Source organism: Haemaphysalis longicornis, unplaced genomic scaffold, assembly GCF_048455015.1.
Source record: "Haemaphysalis longicornis isolate Haplotype H1 unplaced genomic scaffold, Haemaphysalis longicornis Haplotype H1 scaffold_2, whole genome shotgun sequence".
Taxonomy (NCBI): Eukaryota; Metazoa; Arthropoda; class Arachnida; order Ixodida; family Ixodidae; genus Haemaphysalis; species Haemaphysalis longicornis.
The window spans coordinates 237,122,713-237,134,814 of record NW_027526295.1 but is presented as its reverse complement, the minus strand read 5'-3'; the positions used below and the strand labels follow the sequence as shown (position 1 = coordinate 237,134,814).

The window sequence follows — 12,102 nt, the reverse complement described above, 5'->3', positions numbered from 1 at the left end:
CTTGAGAAGTTCTGTTTATCCGCCCGCCTGTGCCAAATTTCACGTTACGTAGTCCTCGCCGTCTACACTGAAAGTGGCGAGAGAATTTCGGATCCACGTAGGAGGCGCTGCAGTGGTGACGGGGACCTTAGACGGGGCTTGCAGTCAGGACGTTGCCAGTACAACAGCTATGATAGCATAGTGGACGGTGCTTGCCATCGAAAATGGGCGTACGTGTTAGTTTGTTCTTCATATGAAAAAAAGAAAATCGCCTTGGCCCGGTGTTTGGTTGATCAAGTTCCCCTGCTAATTGCAGCCATACTCCATGCAAGCCATGCAAGCTACAGAAATTGTTGCTGGATTGAATTTTTTTATCTGTCCACGTCACAGTAATTGTCGAGGTGTAACGCTGCTTTCGTTGAAACATGTACTTCGAATTGACGCAAGGGCCGCACAACTTTTCGGTTTACCTCAAAGATTATATACATCACGCAACTTTTTCCGATTTCGTTCGTCTACAAACGGTCATTCGCTTGTTTTGAAATACATAACGCATTTGTTTTAAAGCGAAGCTGTTTGCGCCCCACTGGTGCCATCCATCGTTTCGTTATGCCCAAGACGCACTGCAGGAAAGCCAACTTATACAAGCGCCTCCAGAAAAAAAAAAAAAGAAAAACATTTCCCGTGGTAGGAATCCAACCTGGGTCCCTCGCGTTATAAAGCCGACGTCTATCTAATTTCGCCTATCCGACACGGCCGAAGCAGCTTAGGTTTTGGACCTTGACTGACTCAGGTTGAATCGGAGAATCGGAGAATGCTTCGCATTTTAACCATATTGCTCTGAAGAAAGGGGCTTTGATTTTTTTCCAGTTCCCACCGATATATATATATATATATATATATATATATATATATATATATATATATATATATATACAAAAATTCTTTATCTGTTTCAATGACCTACCACAACCTCCCCTTTGCTTTCCGAGGTTTTCTTGACTGCCAACCCTTATTTCTGTGTTATTTCTACGAGCCCCTCATTTTCTATTCTGATTCGCTATATATATATATATATATATATATATATATATATATATATATATATATATATATATATATATATATATAGTTTTTTTTTTTTTTCACGAGAGCCGAATGATCCAACAACGCCTGTGCGGTGCTGCAACCTCGGAGAGTAGAGAATACCCCCACTCCAACCCCCACAGCAAAGTTGTGTATGTTGCCTTCATGACCTCTTCAAACAACTCCTGCTGCCGCAAGTGGCGTGTTTGTATTCACGCGTAATCTGCTGCCGATACGGACCAACTTGTTTTCGCGCCTCTGGCGGCAAGTGATGATGTAGACCCCTTCTTCGAACGCAGGGAGGGATTCAGGCGCTACTCATCGACCGGCCACCAATGAGGCCGCTGTTCCCGGCGAAACAACCAGGTTTAGACCCTCACAGTGGCTCGCATGATCACGTAGTGCAGGACACACACTCTTGGTCAATCCCCCTTCGTGGGTGCACGTTTCTTTACGTGACCCATCTTAACTGAGTAATGCAAGAGGCTTCCTTCCTTTTTCTTTTGTTTAGGGCGAAGCTCCTCAGGGGGTCGGGCTGTCGGCGTCTCCTGTCGTCGTTTCTTGTAGTCACGGTACTAGAATACCGGTACACTCGTTTTCCAACGCCACGCTCTGGAACGTAACGTGTACTAAAAAAACACACCGGGCACTCGTTTTCCAACGTCTCGCGCTAGCACATTTCATCTCCGTGGGCAAGAACGCGTACATAAAGAACACACCGGGACACTCGTTTTCCAACGCCTCGCGCTAGAACGCTTCGTGGTTCAAAGACACCAGACTTTTACAGCACAGCTGAATACCTCTACCCCCTACCACCAGGTTTCATCTCCGTGGGCAAAAACGCTAAGGCGCCAATCATACACTACATGCTTCGCCCCTCCTCAGGTTTCACGTTAGTTGAGGTGGCCCAAGACTTTTTTTTTTTCTTCTTTTTTTCGTTTTTGGTACACAAGAAGTCGTCAGGAACGGATATTGCGACGATTGTTTCATACGCGAAATGTAATTGCCGATTTTTCTTTCGGAACGCTGGGATTTCATCCACGCGACCTGATTTTTAAAAGGAATAATCGCCCATTCGCTACATGCATTCACACACGGCGCACGCATGCAAATCTGTACCAAAATTTGGATCACAATTTTTTTTTTCTCGTATGACATAAAGCACAGCGAAATGTCGGAACAAAAACGTCAAGAGGTGTGCGCGTGTGCATATATTCAGCTTCCGTTCGATGCGGTTTCGAGCCCTTCGTTAGCCACCAGACTTTACACGGCGAGAGAGACAGAAATTAATGCTCCAGGCATGTTTTCTTCATATTCACCGTGAACACAAACACCACAAGCGCGGGTGGCCGCAGTAATATCCGAAACAATTAACACCTTAACACTGAACTTCCGCCCATTCATTTACTCTACGATTCGACATCTGGCTGTAACACCCGACTATCCGCATTTCCCTCGACTCCTACCAAGCCGACAAAAGCGCGAAATAACGTTTCGATCGTCGTGCACGATGCGCAGTGACAGCCCGCCGGCCTTCTGCAACTTGGAGCCGAAAAAGAGCACGTCAATGACGCGCGCGGCCTGCGTCGAACTGTTCCCGCATGCCGTTTCCTCGCTCCATAGGCGCCGAGAGAGGGGGGCATAAATTGCCGGTTTCGCGGTACGTTGTTGTTGCAGAGGAGTCGAAGGTTACATCCGTTTAAAGCGCCGGCCTTGGCCGCCTCTCTTGGTCAGCGCGTGCCGAAAAAAAAGCAAAAAATTAAAGGAGCCGAGCCGCGGTCTGCTCACGAAAAAACCGCACAAAGCGAGAAAAAGGCGCACACGCTCTGTTCGGTGCCAAATGGCTCGACCGATGCGCGGATCGTAGGCGGCCCGTCATGCAACAATGCCTGACGGAAGGTGCTGAAGTCAAGAGCAAGCTGTCGTACCGAGAGCCGCAGGTGGTGACGGATGGCTTCCTAGGTGGGCACCGCAGCGGCAAAGTGGCAGCACGGCGCAATGGCGGACGCCTGCTGTCAGTCGGGGCGAGGCGTGTTTTGCCGGCTCCTCGGGTGTGCGTGTCCGCAGGCAGAAGTCCGCATCAATGATTCTCACAGGGCCCGGGAGCCGCGCCCGACGCGCACGTAGAAGACAATTTCTCGACCGGCGTCCCTGCGCGCAACCAACACTCCCAGCGGCAAAATCAAGCGCCCGGACGGACTCGCGCAAGCGCACGGACGGACAGATGGCGCTACAGCAGAATCGCCACATGAAAGAGCACGGCGATTCGGTTGTCTCCCACTCCGCGCTCGCAATTGGTCGAGCTCTGTCACGTGCCAAAATCGCAGTGCTTTAAGGGCGTTAAGTATATTGTGCTGTAAAATTACTGCATATACATATAAGACGCCTTCAAGAAACAAAAATTTGACTGAATTTAATAATTGCATGCACATTTTGATCAACTGATATTATTTATTTCAAAATTTGTGGTTTCGGTTTCGCTTACGGTGGGTGTCGTCCGTGTCGCCTGCGTTTGCTGGCATGCTACATTTCCATGGAGGAAAGAAAAGTTTTTTCTCCCTCCATGTACATTTCTTGCTCGCGGTGACACCTGGTGCTTGTCTTTTCACGTTATTTCACGAGGCTCTGTGGTCACAACGAGGTCTATTTCACTTGTCTGGCAACGAAGTCACACTTCTGCCGAATGCAAAAATGCTATAATTGCTATGGGAGGAAGCTCCGGCCAGCTCCGAATCTGAGATTCAGAGGGACTTGATTCTTCCAGCCCAGAGAGGAGCAGAGGAGTCTAGAACCCTGGAAGGATGGCGCCACCCTTAGCACAACCTCAAGACCTCAAGACCTATTTACTTTCTTCTTCTTTTTTTTCAGTAATCACCTCTCCCTCCCACCCTCCTCTCTCTCTCTCTCTCTCTCTCTCTCTCTCTCTCTCTCTCTCTCTCTCTCTCTCTCTCTCTCTCTCTCTCTCTCTCTCTCTCTCTCTCTCTCTCTCTCTCTCCAGGCTCATTTAAAAGAGGTCTTCCCCGCAATGCATCTGTGTGTGGTAGTGAATCAGAATCTACATGGTCTTGGTGTATTGCGCTCCATTTAGATATATTGCAATGCATATCTGAATAGTAGTGCGGCCGACTTCAAATGTAGCGCGTGGATAACAAAAAAAGGCTCTAGGGCCTTAATACTTCGGTATCAGGTTTCTTGTAAGGCGCATGAAAAAAAAAATGTCTTACCAGCAATGCATGTGTGTGAGTGTGCAACAGGGCGGCTTATGCATTCATTCCACAATTCCCATATGAAATTTCTGCATTTTTTAGTGAAAAGTAGGGAAAGCAAACGGGCGAGCAGAACTTGAAATTCACTTCAATCCGATCATTTTACTGGTGCCAGAAACGCAATGCGGCCGCCACCTGCGCACCTATACGTGTGACTGCTCAGAATAAAGCTTTATTCAGAACCCCTAGGGGACGCAGATCGACACCCATGAAGAGCCCACAATCAACCTGAGGCAAAAGCTCATGAAATAAGATCGAGGACAAAAAACAAAAAACAAAATTGGAGCGTAGTAAAACAAAGTGAAACATGAAGTGGAATAACGAGAAAAAGATCTGGGAACCCGAGGGTCGATGAACTCAGGCGATTCTGAATTACTTAGAAAACGCAACATATCTTTTGCTCTGAACGCCGCCAGGGATTTAGTTGGAAAGCTAACCACGATACAACATTAACTGTAACTAAAAATTCCCATTCCCATCTTATGCGTATCTTCACTTACTGTGGCCCTCGCGCATAGCCGACGATAAAGCGAAGCGATCTGCTCGGGAGTCGGTTGAAAGTCGGGGCTCGCCTTTTATTCCAAGGCGCACAAAGATGAACACCCGTGCGGAATCCGAGTGCGGCGCTTGTCGGTAACGTGAGCATGCATCGTGCTGCAGCGCGCGAAAACGCCGGTGAGCTGCGCCCACTACAGCGATACGGGCCCAATAATAGGGCTCCCTGTTCTTCGCTAGCCCACATTGGGATTCCAAGACTGAAGCTCGAAGTACTGCCTAGTGACGATGCTCGTTGATAATGTCGTTGATAATAATTAAGCGATCCCCAAACTTCTTTCCAGTGTGCGACACAACAAAGACAGAGAAACCGAAACTACCGAGGTGCGGTTCCGTAATACGCTTCAGCATATACAGCTATGGTCAAAGTAAAAGCGAACACAAAAATATGAACCAGAACACACGCGCTGTTTCTTTTCGTGTATTATCGCAAGGTTCAATTAAGAGTATCGTAACTGCCAGTAGGGCTTTCTAAATAAACCCCAAGCACGTCATTATTTCGTGCGTTCAGGTTTGCACTTGTGTACTCGCGTTTCATCTGTTCATGAATATTTTGCGCGGCATGTGTCACCCACGGTTTCCTAGTCTCCGCATTTTACAGAAACATTACGTTTCAACATTAAGGTCTTGTACAGGGGGCTATAGCTCTTCAGCTACTTCAACACGCAGCAAGCAACAAAACTTTGCCAGGCAGGGGCGTCGGAACAGGGGGTGCAGAAGGAGCGATGGCTCCCGCTTGACAAAAGCGAAGTTGGTCTAAATAGATAGACTGGCATCCGCAGAAGACGAATATACCAGTCTCTGGGTCAGTACCTTGAAAATAATCGCGTAAATATTCAAATAATGAAGCTATCAGCCGCCCAGCAGAGATGACGTCAACGGCGGCTGAGCGGATGTTCTAAGAGTCACGTGGCGAACAACAGAACGAGAATCGCGCACACAAGCTCTCAAAGGAACACAATTTTTTTTTTTTGCACGTTCACTTTCATAAGTCATAACCAATTATAAATGTACAGGTATAATTGAAGCCGTGCAGACATTCGCAAGCTGCCAAGCCGCTGCGCACCTCTCGGCTGCTGCTGAGCACCAGACGGCTCCGGGAAAGTGAGGTTTATTTGAAGGAGGCAAAATGCTTAAGGATCAGACGATATTCCATCGAAACCCCGGTGGCGCTGGTCACTAATTAAACGATATTCGTCGCCTTCATGAATGCCCCCAATTCTGAAAAATATTGATTTCGACGTTGCCCATTTGAATTGGATATATAGTTGATAGGCCTTCGTATGAAGCATTTGACAAGCTAATCTCCCGTATCAAATATTCGATGCCTGCGCTATCAGTCAAAAAATGTATGGTATATTGGCCTTGCCCTATATCATGGGCTCATACTATCATGATCCTAGCCAGTTCCACTGGACAGTATGACCAATATCTCTTTACGCCATCCGGCTCAGATTTCTTAGGAAACCGTGGTCCCCAGAGCGGCTTGCACCAATCGCATAATTAATCACGCTCTACTAGGTTGTCAGCAGAGATGGCAACAGTGCGGCTATATATTATATCCTACCAATGAAGTTTTACTAATATAATGACACACCAGACAATCAGAAATATTCCGAACAAAATTAAAACAAATGATCCGTGGCGACGCATACTATAATAATAGAACGCACATGGTTCAATCTATATGTACATTTTAACGCATAGCATAACTTCTTTTTGCAACTGACGTCTCTTGCTTTGTCAATATTCATCGTGTAATCTTTCATTTGGTAGAATGATTGTGCGGGTAGAGTCCCATTCTAGCCACCCTAGTGCGGGTCTCGTAGTGCGTCCAAGGTTAGGAGGCCTGTATATAAGCGTGCTGGAAATGTGTATTGCTTTGAAAAATTCTTTTTGGTTTTCTATTTATTTTTATGTACACTGCTTTCTTGCATTGATAAATAAAAATGTGTAGAATATACCGTTGCTTCGTGTGAGGGCCACAGTCACCGTGAAGTCACTAACTGGCCCTTTTACTGTGCTCGCCGGCATCTGCACGTGATGCTCGGTGAATATCTGATTGGCGTTGATTTGGTTTTATGTTGATGGGTCAATTGTGATTATGTATGTACACTGTTCACTGTAGGGCTACTGTTACAGCCCTTGCAGAAATACTCGAAGAAAATTAATTATAATGATCGTTAAAAAACAAGCATAATAGTAATATAATTGATGATGATGATGATTATGTTTATGGTAGCATATTTCTCGCTCCCACAGGCAAAAATAGTTTTGACGCCACTGTTGCCAGGCTTTCCTATTGTGTCCCTTTAAAATATAGATCCCTTTCCATAGCCTGTTTAGCACTAAAGGCATTAGAGAGTTTCCGTCTGTTCCGTTCGCACCGTGTTGACCGGGACCTGACTGATCAGTCCCACGGTCTGGCACCGCCACGGCCGAGACGCAGTCGGGTCGCGGTCAACACAGTACGAACGGGACAGACGGAGAATACGGAGTGCTAAAACTCTATTGTTATTTGGTTGATATGTTCTACAAAACCCAAATAAACATTGCCCCAACTTACTGGGACCGAATGAACAGTAACGCATGCAGTTACGTAACGCATAAGATTAACGCATTGCAGTCACATAGAGCACCCGCGACGGGGGCTCTGCGTTGTGCGGCTGAGGCCAAGGATGAGGCAAAAAGCGAAGACGCTCGTATGTCGAGATTTCGGCGCATGCTAAAGATCCCCAGGCGCGCCTCATAGCCAAGGTGTTTTCCCAAACCCATAATGCGTCTGCGAAGACTGCAGCATCGGGCGGCTGCCGTGACACTGTGATACTATATATCTCCCTAATTGAATACCTCAATGACATCGGCGTCGATGAGCTGATGTAGGACCAGGACATCTTTGCACTGCGCAACCGTCTATAGACTTTTCACGTGTCGCACTGACGGTCCCCAACACACACGCTACCTCCTTTTTTTTACTTCTTTTATTTTCTTTCTTCTCTCCCCTCCGCCTTACTTCCTATTGCAACGTTATTCCCTCCTCCCCACACCGCAGAGTAGCATGTAGGCGTTAACATGCCGGCAGACCTCTCTGCTTTCATCTAATGAAGAGCTTTCTCTGACTCTCTCTCTTCCCGCAATCGAGCGGGTAAAAAATTGAGCTGAAAAAAAAAAGGCCGCATACCTGCTCCTTTTGTTGCAAATGTCGCCGAAAGACGATAGTCGACTGGCGCCCCTACCAAGTAAAGGCCTCCCTTCTCTTTCCCGCTCACCTGTCATGCTAGCTGTTCCTTTCCCGTCTCGTTCCTCCCAAAATAGGACGCCACAGGTTTGGTCAAGTCAATTTAAATTTACCGCGCCCCACTGCTCCAAGTCGGGAGTCTCGATGCCAGCGCTGCCGTACGGCGGAGACGCGCGTGAATTGAGGCACTCTACTACAACGTTTATAGAACCACGTTGCCCTGCTCCACGAGCGTTCCAAGAGGAACGTGGATCCCACCTAGCTTTCGTTGCTACTCCCGTTTGATTTTTTAAATGCCGCCAGGAGGTAGCGCTGGCAACAGCAGGTGACAGTTTTCTGCCGTTGATGTAGTATTTCATTTGCTATCGCAAAAACCAAGCATACATGATTTTTTTAATAAAGGAACACTGCAAATATCATTTATGTATTGATTTGCTGCTTTTTATTTGCGTAATATCTTGTACTTGTTAAACAATATTGACAAGTATGAACACTGACACCGGACTTAGACGTTTGGATTTGGATGCGAGTATATAAGACTATTGCGCAGCTTTCGTTCCACTTTGACCGGAAGGCTGAATCGAGTCACAGAGAGACAGACAGACCAAATTTATGCGTTTAAGTAGCCCAAGAAAAACTATCGTCTTTAAAAAGAAAACCTTTGGTGCTCACATAGAGGTCACTTGCTCTTTTGTTTAGTCTTTACAATTTAGTTGCCAGAGGTTAACCGACACCGTGAAAATTTAGCTGACAACCAAAAGCTGCGAGTGCGCTAAAAAACCAGCACCCCCACCCACCCCCTTTTTTACCCTCAGGTTGTGCTGCGATGATTGATCAGCAGTTGTGCCGCAGTATAGGTGTGCCCTCGCGCCAACGCTAGCGCGCGGTCCTCGCTGCCCGTCGAGACCACTTATCCGGTTTCCTTCGACCACACGGATCAATGCCCGTGAACCGCGCAGCTAAACCGCTTGCTCCATCGCTCAGAAATGTCTCACCGCGCCAAGGGAGACGGCCCAGGGGCAAGGACGTGCTGCTGCAAACAAAATGCTGCGATCGACAAAAGGCTGAAAGATTCTTCATTGAAACGCCGAGACTCGTCGGCTTCCTGAGGCCGCTACACCTATAGGCACGCTGTACCCAACGCGGCGTTGTTAGACCGCGCTTACACCAAGAGCGAGAGAGAGAAGGAGAGAGAGAGAGAGAGAGTTGTGGCCACGTAGCCTTCATTTGGAGGGAAGGGTTCAAACTTCGCACGCAAGCACGCACACACGCACGCGCACGCACACGCGCCCACACGTGCACACCCACACGCACGGACGCTTCTGGTTGATTGATTGATTGTAGTGTTTAACGCGCCGACGCAACGCAGGCGATGAGGCGCGCCGTAGTGGAGGGCTCCGGATTAATTTTGGCCACCTGGGGATCTTTAACGTGTGCCGAAATCTCGTACACACGGACGTTTTTGCTTTTTCGCCCCCATCGGATAAGCGGCCGCCGATGCCGGGAATCGAACCCGCGACCTTGTGCTCAGCAGCGCAACGCCTTAGCCACTACGCACGGACGCGCGCGCACACATACATACACGTGGGGATCAAGGGCGTAGCAAGAAAGGGGGGGGGGGGTTCTGTGCTAGAACACCCCCTAAAATTTATAAGTGGTGCATCCGCACACCTCCTTTCGGCCTTTTTTTCCGGCCAGGCTTTTTAACACGAAAGTGTTTTATTCCCGGATACACAAACATTTGAGTGAAGTCATATCCGTCTTGGAAGTGATGCCAGTACAACGAAGCAAGCAGCCTGTAAAGGGTGCACCCCTGCACACAAGGTCTTCTTGCGGGGAAGCAACCTTTTGAACCAAAAAGTACGTTATACTTAACGTTTTCTGGTTTTATATTTTAACACAAGAGTGTTTTATGCCGGGACACACCAAGATTTCGCTGACGTCATATTCGTCACGGAAATGACGCCAGTACACCTTTGCCAAAGCGACCCACCAGCAGGACGTCACTCGCCAAGCACACCGACGAGGCTGCCGCCGACCCGCAAATCATGCTCAGCTGCAGATTTCGCTTCACATTTCACTTTCGTGTTTAGCCGATTCCTACGAAAGAGGAATCACCTACTGTTTTTTACATATACTTCACCTGTAAATTTAAATCTATGAACGAGAATAGGATAAGGAATGGAATGGATGACTTTATTATGAGGAGGCCCTGTTGTGGGACATGAGAAAAAAGGGTAGGGGAAGATGATTCATAAGAGTCTTTCCACTGTACTGTTAACGTTCACTTAGCACGACATGCACAGTTGAAGTAGTGGCGAGGACACTCGAATACGGCAATCGGGGGGTCATCTAGAGGGGGTGAACGATCCGCCATCATTTTATAGAGACCTGTTTTGAGACCGAATTCTGTAATTTGCTGTAACATTTGGGGGTTGTTTCTGGCATGTTGGACATGTTCTTCAGAAGTCGTCGGGCGTGCTTGCGTTGAAAGAAACTGGTCGCGGTCAGTTCAGTAAGCCCTGCAGTCCCTGTCAAGAACAGGAGAAATTTTTGCCAATAAAGTCCACAGGAGAAATTTTTGCCAATAAAGTCCACGCTGACTCGGCCTACACTCCGGACGTCATCTCCAAATGATAGGCAAGCTTGCTAGTCCTCGGTGCCCCTACTGCGGCAGCAATAATACATCGAAGTTTTTCAACCTCATCTAGGATAAGGAAACGAAAATAAGATATTCTGTGGACGCAAACAATCTTTTTTAACTTTCTTTCCCCGGCAGAGTATAACATCCCCCGAAAAATATTTCTGGCTGCGCCACTGGTGAGGATACACCTGGTGGAGATACACCTGGTGGGGATACACTGGTGGGGATACACCGAAGAAAAGTGTCTCGCTTTCATTTGGCAAAGGCTGCTGCACCCCGGGGATCCTTTCCCCCGGGGTGCTCCAGCCTCGCCCGATCGGGACTGGCTGGAGCGCCCCACGGAAGTGACGTCACCTGTTTTTTGTTATTATTTCTTGGATTTGGTCGTCGTTGTTGATCGCCGAAACTAGTACGAAGTACCATGCCGGCCGTGCAAAGCGGCCGTGCCGGCACTCATGTTTAGGTCGGCTGTGCTTTTCATTGTTTGCGACGAAAAGCACGCGCTTTTTGTACGCGCCGTAAGCGCAGGCTGATAACTCTCCTCCTTGGTACATCGGCTGTCGTTTGGTGTTGTATTACGGCGCACCTGCGGGCAAGGCAAAACCACTCCGAGTGGAGGATTTGGAGGATTGTGTACACGTTTAAATTCGCCGGCTTTTGTAACCGCACTTCTTTCTTTCTTTTTATTTTGGAAGGTGTGTGTGCGTGTCATATCACGCCATCAGGTTTGATCTGCTGTGGCTCAATAGGGAAGAATGGGCCTGTGTCCTCAAACGTGGGCACTGGCTGAAGACTCTGCCGGCAAAGGTCTAAATAGTGTTGCATGAAGGCTGCTTGCGCTCCCATTTAGTATAGGCACTATACATTTAGATCATAGAATCTGTGGCTTTTGTGGGGAGAAGAATAGGCCGAAGGAATACCTTTGAAGGCCCTCATTTGACAAGAGTTCTCTTGGGTCTGGATTACTGCTGCCCAGTGCACTTGATCTTCCACTCTGGTGCACTGTAGTACGCGCCGCTGAACACCACCGTTTTTGTCCGTATAGTTTTGGCGCAGCAGCCTGAAATGTTTTGAAACCTCACCATACTTTCTGTGCATAAAAAGACCAGCAGGTGCCTTATTTTGGGGAGTGAAATCAGCACAGCTGGGACAAAAGAGGCCTGAATTATATTAGATGTGACAAAAAGATGTTTGGAGTAAACGCGTGTTAATATGCCTCTTTTCGTCGTGCCTACAACTCTGTATATTTGGTCATGTTGTACCAACTTTTGCGAGCTTCCAAAGTTACAAGGTACAAAGTATACTGATCACAAATTGTCAAAAAATTTGGCTTC

General features: G+C 47.7%; 1 protein-coding gene across 1 annotated transcript in view; it reads right to left on the bottom strand.

Moving 5' to 3' along the window:
* Krz (beta-arrestin protein kurtz) overlaps nucleotides 1–3,299 on the bottom strand; it is a 24,909-nt gene extending 21,610 nt beyond the window's left edge. Inside the window, exon 1 of the mRNA XM_077699819.1 lies at nucleotides 2,994–3,299. The gene's annotated coding sequence lies outside the window, so the exon portion shown is untranslated. The remainder of the gene's footprint in view (nucleotides 1–2,993) is intronic.
* Between the last annotated feature and the right edge of the window lie 8,803 nt (nucleotides 3,300–12,102).